The sequence below is a fragment of the Chelonoidis abingdonii genome, chromosome 7 (assembly GCF_003597395.2).
Source record: "Chelonoidis abingdonii isolate Lonesome George chromosome 7, CheloAbing_2.0, whole genome shotgun sequence".
NCBI classification, from domain to species: Eukaryota; Metazoa; Chordata; order Testudines; family Testudinidae; genus Chelonoidis; species Chelonoidis abingdonii.
The window spans coordinates 47,292,450-47,300,649 of NC_133775.1; positions in this window are offsets into that span (position 1 = coordinate 47,292,450).

Genomic DNA, 8,200 nt, shown 5'->3' on the forward strand with positions numbered 1-8,200 from the left:
GCACTGTCTTCGGTTGGTTTTCTATCCTCATTCTGTATCTTGGCTTTGTGTTTTGAAACAGTTTTATATTCGTTTTTTGTCTTTGGCATTTCAGCGACACTTTGCTAAGGGCTCACTGAGGTGTGACCTCACCTCAGTACATTATGGTTTCAGAGATGCTTGTACCATGCAGGCTTCTTCAAATTTTTAGGAAGGCTCGTGTTATCCACGTGCTTGTTTATTGGGAAATTTTGTGTGCAGTTGAAAAACAGTGGCGCAGGGTTGGTTAGGATTGTTGGGTCTGTTGCTTAGCTGTTCAATTCAGGGGCTGCGGTGGGCCTTCCTCTGTTTTTCATCTTTGTTTGGTGTTTCTCCCTCTCTTTTTGGAGGCTGCTCTTTGGTGTCTTGTTTTTTGTAGCCTTTCCATTTCTTGTTGTGCAGTGGCTGGTCTCTGGCATCTGTGTCGTAGTGTTCTATCTGTTTGTCCGCTTGCTTCCAGCTGTACTGCTTCTGGCTTTTGTGAATCCTGTTCCTGCTTTCTTGTGTTTGGGGTGCCTCTGGTTGTTATTGTCTGAACTGCCTGGTTTCTCTGTTGTTCTGGAGTCTGCTAGCCTCTCCCGAACAGTTTAAAAAGCTAAAGAAACCTCTTTGTATTTACAATGTGTTCTGGCTGGAGTGCTTTGTGACCCTAGGCTGCTTTGTTTACAACTACCGTCGTTACTTTATAGCCCTCCCTATGCCAGCTGCACGGGAGAAGGAAAAAATTCTTGCATGCACTTTAAAAAACTAACCTCCCTCTGCTTCATAACCAGCTAGCAGGAAGCAAATTAATATCTTTACTGGCTTTTTGGGTCTTATCTATCCCACATGCTGCACATGTTGTAGCTCTTTAACTCAGATTTGGAACCTTAGCGTTCTAACCTGAGAAGCTAGCAATGAACGCTCAGCTTAATTTACCAGCTTAGATCTTGATCTCGCTGCCACCAACCAGGATCAGTGCCTGGTACCTGTGGCCCAAACCTTCCCTGGGAACCAAGTCAGTGCTTTGAGTCTTCAACACAGGGAAATAACTCCCCACCTCTCTCCACCATAATTTCCTCTCGGCTAACCTGAGAGTTATGATGCACCTCTTTACCTCCAATAACAAGAAGCATGTCTCCTCTTTCAAGAAGACAATCAAAGCAGGGAAGAGGAGTCTTCTCTCTTCCCCTAGCTTTCTTCCCGCCCTGGACACTAGGAGAGTTAAAACAGCGAGCAGCTTTTCCCCTCCCCCTGTCTTTCCTTTCTCCCACCCAATTCCTGGTGGGTCATTAGAAAAAACTAAAGGTTCTTAAAAAGCAACTTTAATAAAAAAGGAAGAAGAATGAATACAGTCTCTGTAACTAGATGATTTAGATTACAGGGGCTTTCTTATAGAAATGAATAAAACATAGAAAAAGGATAACAGCTTACCAACCATACAATTTAAAGTACTTAAGCTTACACATTAAAGTACTCCACCACAGATACCCAGATGCAAATTCAGCAAACAATTTAAAGGGATTACTTTGCTACTTGTACTTATAATGGGAAACAGAAGATAAGAATTGGAATTAGTCCTCTATAGCTGAGAGAGCACAGAACAGACGCAAAGCAAAGAACCCCCCCCCAATTCTTCCTTAGCTTTGAAAAATCCGGTTCCTGATTGGTTTGTAGGTGTTTGGTTCCTTTGTTACCCCTTCAGCGTAAAAGATCATTACCCTTCAGCTATCGGTTTATGACCAGTGCATGGCTGAGATCGGCGGGGGCAAAACAAACTGGGATGACTCCCTGAGTCACATTCCTCCTTTATGGTTTTCTAAAATAGAAGTCAGTCCTGCTAGAAATTATGGGCAAGCATTACTGAGGACTGTGTATCAGAGAGCGCACAGTGCTCTGTGTCAGTATTACAGGGAGGTGCCCCTGCAACACCCACCCGTTGCTTCCCTCTCCGCACTTTCCTCAGGCTTACTGTGGCTAGTGTCCCACCTTGTGTCATGAAGTAATAAAGAATGCAGAATAGAAAACTGGTTTTAGGACATAAAATGGGGGAGGCAGCCTCCGTGCTATGTAGTCCGGCAGGACATTAGCAGTTGTGGGGGAGAGGAGCCAGCATCCCATGCCATGATAGTCAGCATTTAAGTCTTTTCTTTACACATGAAAGGGAGGGGGTGATGAGCTCAAGCCCCAGTTGCTATGTGAAGATTGGTTCAGCGTTCTGTCATTCACTGGGACTGACCAGGAATCATTTCCTGTTTTTTACCAGGTGCCCCCCGCAGGCTCTTTCAGGCCCTATTGTTAGGTATTAAGCAGTTATCACGCATTGGCTCACTCAGGGGTTCTAGGACGTGACCGTCTACTGCACCATCTGCCACGATGGGGGAAGAGCGATATCGTTCACTGTGCGCCATTAGCATTACAGGCAGCATTCAGTAGCATAGGATGACATTGAAGAAGTCAAGATGATTTCTTTCCCTTTTCTTACATGGTTGGTTGGGGGGGGGGTTAATGAAGAGCTATTCCTGAACCACGCCGACATGTGTTTGTACTACGGTTTGGAGCTAGCAGAATGCAAATACTTTTCGGGACTGCTGTGGACTGTGGGATAGCTGGGTTCCTCAGTACCTCCCTCATTTAGTGTCCATTTATGATGTCTCTGGCTTCCCGTACGTTTCCGAGCACTGTATGTAGCGGAGATCTTTTTTCAAAAGCTTTGGCATTTTGTTTTGTAACGGAGCTCTCGATACAACAATTTGTCTCCATACAGCGTCAGTCCGTATCTCCGTTACGGTCCATGCTGAGCTCTTTTTGGATTGGACTGCATCGCCACCCATATGCTGATCAGAGTCCATGCTGGGCAAAAGGACATATAATTCAAAGTTCACGGGCTTTTCCTGTTACCTGCCCACTGCATCCGGTTCAGTTGACCTCGTCAGGCGGTCGTGGTTGCACTGTGGGATACCACCCGGAGGCAATAACGATTGATTGCCCGGCCCAGTAACCTATTCAGAGATATGTTTATATCGATTTTAGCGCTACTCCTCTCGTCTGAGAGGAGTACAGAAATCGATTTAAAGAGCCCTTTATATCGATATAAAGAGCTTTGTAGTGTGGACAGGTACAACGTTAAATCGATTTAACGCTGTTTAAATCGATTTAAACGCGTAGTGTAGACCAGGCCAGAGTTGCCAGGTGTCCGATTTTTGACTGAATGCCCAGTCAAAAAGGGACCCTGGTGGCTCTGGTCAGCACTGTTTACTGGGCCATTAAAAGTCTGGCTGGTGGCACAGCAGGGTTAAGGCAGGCTCCCTGCCTGCCATGGCTCTGTGCAGCTCCTGGAAGCAGCAGCATGTCCCCCCTTTGGTTCTTAGGCATAGGAGCAGCCAGGGAGCTTCATGCACTGACCCCGCTCCAAGCGCTAGCTCTGCAGCTCGCACTGGCCGGGAACCAGGGCCAACAGGAGCAGCGCCTGCAGATGGGGCAGTGCACAGAGCCACTTGGCTACTCCTCTGTGTAGGAGCTGGGGTGGGGACATGCTGCTGCTTCCAGGAGCTGCCTGAGGTAAGCGCCATCAGAGCTTGAACCCTGACCCACTCCTACACCTCAACCCTGATCCACTTCCTGCCCTCTGAACCCCTCAATCCCAGCCCAGAGCACTCTCCTGCACCCCAAACCCCTCATCCCAGCCCCACCTAGAGCCCTCACCCCCCTGTGCCCTAACTCCTTACACCAGCCTGGATCCCCCTCCAACACCCTGAACCCCTCATTTATAGCCCCACCCCAGAATCCACAACCCCAGCCCAGAACCAGTACCTCCTCCCACAACCCAGAACCCCCTCCCATACTCCAAACCCCTCAGCTCTACTCCCCAGACCAGAGCCCCCTCCTTCACACCAAGCTCCTCATCTCCAGCCCCATCCCAGAGCCCTGACCCCCACCCCACCAGAGCCCTCACTCCCTCCAGCACCCCAATACCCTGAGACATCCCAGTGAAAATGAGGGAGGCAGGGAAGGAGAGAGGGAAGGAGGGAAGAGTGAGCGACAGAGGGAGGGGGATGGAGTGAGCAGGTAGGACAGGATGGGGCCTCAGAGAAGGGCAGGACAAGAGTGTTTGGTTTTGTGTGAGTAGAAAGTTGAAAACCCTACATGCTGATTAGGCCTCACCTGGAGTATCGTGTGCAATTCTAGGCACCACATTTCAGGAAAGATGTGGACAAATTGGAGAGACTAGAGAAGAGCAACAAAGATTAAAGGTCTAGAAAACCTGACCTATGAGGGAAGATTGAAAAAAAATGGGTTTGTTTAGTCTGGAGAAAAGAGAAGAGAGGGAACATAATTTTCAAGTACATAAAATGTTGTTCCAAGGAGGAGGGAGAAAAAAATGTTCTTAACCTCTGAGGACAGAACAAGAAGCAATGGGCTTAAATTGCAACAATGGAAGTTTAGGTTGGACATTATGAAAAGCTTCCTAATTGTCAGGGTGGTTAAGCACTGGAATAAATTATCTAGGGAGGTGGTGATGGAATCTCTATCACTGGAGATTTTTAAGAGCAAGTTAGGCAAACACCTGTCAGGGATGGTCCAGATAATACTTTGTCCTGCCATGAGTGCAGGGGACTGGACTAGATGACTTCTCGAGGTCCCTTCCAGTCCGATGATTCTATATTAAGCCAGATGGGACCTTTGGTCTGACTCAGTACGGCCATTCTTAAACTTTTTAATATTAGAACATGAGTGTTTTTTCCTTGACTCGTGCTTCTTTCCCCTCCCCCCATCCCCGAATTACAAAGATGTCACAATAGCCTTTTTCTTTATGAATCTACAGTTCAGCATATAAAGAAGTCAAAATCTGTAGCTCTTTCCCATATGTGGCTAGCTTTCTGTATGCATTTTAAAAAAGCAGCTAAATTGTATAGGAGTCCTTTGACTTGTTACTTGTCATATTACACACAACAACTTTTCCATTTAATCGTCAGTTTAGTAATCTTGTAATTTGTTCTGTGTTTGTATATTTCCCTACTGCAAATTAAAGCCAGTTAATGGCAGTCATCACACTCTAGGAATTACACTTCAGAAGAGATTGTTACCATTATACAGTTTGTACATGTATGTAAACTTACATATTTTCTTTTGAATTCAAGGCATAAAACAGGATATATTTTTAATGAGTAAAGTTGCCTTTCCAGAATGAGCAAAGAACTAAGCATGGTTTAGGCCCAAAGAAAACCACTCCTAAAAACCCTTAGAAAAGCTGTCATTTCAACTGTAGTGAGTGACTGCCAAAGATGTCATTACACTTTGTATTTAGTACACTGCTGGCTTGAAGGTTACTGCAGGGCTCAACTACACCATTGGAAATTCACAACTTGTTTGCATTTCCTAAAAGCCCCCCTAGAAAATGATATTCCATCTCAACCTCTAGACTTTCTAGTATACAAGGGCTATCAACTTCCTTAAATTTTGAAGTTAGTTGGGTGAGTAGTGACAAAAGAGCCACAATTTTGGTTTTACACTCAACAGGCTGTGTATTAAGAAATTTACTGATTGTTTCCTCTGCCCCTCAAATGTTCATATTTTAAGTCATGAACATTTGCAATTTGCAAAAAAGAGATCCCTATTTCCACATAGTTGCAGTATTCATTATTTTAATTATACTATATACAGTTTTGCTTCAATGCAGGCAATATTTTTTTTAAATATTGATTTTATAAAAAAAAATTTTTAATGCCTCCTGCTGAAGAGGAACATTTTGGGTGGGTTCTTCATTGTTATCTTGTTTCTTTTCTGTGGTGTTCAGACAATGAAGGACTCCTTTCAGCCTTAAGGGGTAGCAGTTGCAGCAAGTTTTATTTTTCATAAACAAATGTTTTGGGACGTGACAAATCTTCAATTCATACTTTCAACTATTTCCATTTGAGCAAAGCTGAATGCAAGCAGCAATTTGTGCTGTGTGTATGGCTTCTAGATTCTCACTTCCAGACAGTAAAAACCACATAGCAATACATCAGATTCCCTTCAAGTACCAACAATGCTGCTCTGACAACTCCCTTATCAAGCTCTATGAATGGTTTTGGTAACAGCATTCTAAAGAAAGATCTCCTCTCTGATAGTTATCTGGCAACATGGCTGGTTAAAAGATTTCTGTCAAAGACATTTTTCAATGGAAAAATTTAGCTAAACCTCCCCTCTCCAGAAAAAGTGTCTGCTTTTCATGGGCAATTTTGAACTTTGTTGAAAATCCAAACACCTCAGAACTATAATATTTTGCTTTGGAAATGCTGTTGCAGTGTCTCAGGCTACGTCTAGACTACCCGCAGTATCGGCCGGTTAAAATCGATTGCTCGGGGATTGATATATCGTGTCTCATCTAGACGCGATATATCGATCCCTGAGCGCACTTATATCGATTCCGGAACTCCACCAACCCCAACGGAGTTGCGGAATCGACAGGGGGAGCCGCGGACATCGATCCCGCGCAGTGAGGACGGGTGAGTAATCCGATCTTAGATATTCGACTTCAGCTACGTTATTCACGTAGCTGAAGTTGCGTATCTAAGATTGATTTTTCCCCATAGTGTAGACCAGCCCTTATTGGAGTTATAGTTTGTCTTATGTCCCCATTCTCCTCAAAGGGAAGTTGCCCTGACCAAACTGTATCTCCCCTGATGCACCATCTCCCCCTACATGAGGAGATACAGTGGTGCACTCTCAAAGACGTAATCTGACCAGGGATCCCAGCCTGTAAAGAAACATGGGTAGCATGAGGCACCACAGCAGTATTTCCAAATAAAAGTATTTTGGTTTTTGGGCAAAATATTTTTATTTTTATCTGCACCTCAACTCCTTAACAATTGAGGAAATTGTATAAGACAGTTATTTTCCCCATTTCCATTGTAACTTTGTGTCCCCTCCAATTTTTAAACCAGCTCTATCAGGCAGGAAAAAAGTGAAAGGCAGTTACAAACTGAATCAGGAGTTCAAACAAGTTGATTTCCTGTACTATCTGGTAGGCTATTATCACTAACATTTATTTTCTTACAGCACTGTGATGCTGTATGATTGAATGTGACCATTTATATAATTGACATTGCTACTGCTATACAATTGCAACAAATCTTGTATAAAGTATGTCATGTAAGAAGTCAATGGAAAAATTATGATTTCCAAGTATGATTGATTATCCTGTTTACATGCATGTAACATTTTTGTATTTGAAGTTAAATATTCACTATGTACTGGCATCATACAGATGTGTTGTATTCTTGGGTAACACCAATCATGTAATATTTACATTAAGGCCAGAGAGCTACATATTGATGGCCCATCAAGGACACTTAGCTCTCACAATGGGCCATAGAAGAAACTCATTCTACACAGATAGATAGTCTTCTTGCAGATGCCTCAGACTCCAAGGGGCTAATGGCCACCTCAATGAACATGTGATATGCTTATGTGACCCTGGACTCTATCTTAGGCCAGTGACTTTCCACTGGGACAGTGAATTTCCAGGAACATGGCAAAGGATATAAAAAGACCCCTGAGATATCTCCATTTTGCCTTTCTTCCTGATCTGATTCTCTAGACTGGGGATTTACAACTAAAAGGGACATTTTGCCCTATGAACAGAGGATCTTTGAATCTTTTGGAAGTTACCAGAGAGACTTTACAAGCCAGCAGTCTATTCCATCACTGCTACAAACTTGATAAGAGGACTTTGCAATTATTTGTATGTATATGATCTATTAACCATTATTAATGCTTCTTTCCTCTTATTAAACCTTTAGTTTTTAGTTACTAAAGGATTGGCAGCCAGTAGCAAATTTACCATAGTGTCACTGGTGCCATAGGGCCGGGCCTATGCTCCAAAGGGGCCCCGGCACGGCCTCTCTTCTCCGCGAAGCTTGGTGCAGCTGTGCCCAGGCTCTGTCCTGCTGTTGCATGGCAGCCAGCAGCAAAGCTCCCACTCCCCCAGCATATCCTTAAGATTTATGGTGCCCTAGGTGAGATTATTAAACTGGTGCCCCCGTGCCTGTCTTGCTCTTAGCAACACAGACATAAGCTTACAGTACTGGAAAACTTGCCACATGCATGTTATTAAAACCAGTTTAACCTTAATTTAAGCCACTGTATTGCTGATGGGATTAGACTAAGAAGTAGAATTTAGAAATTCTGATTTGACGATGTATGCAATAATATTTTTTTA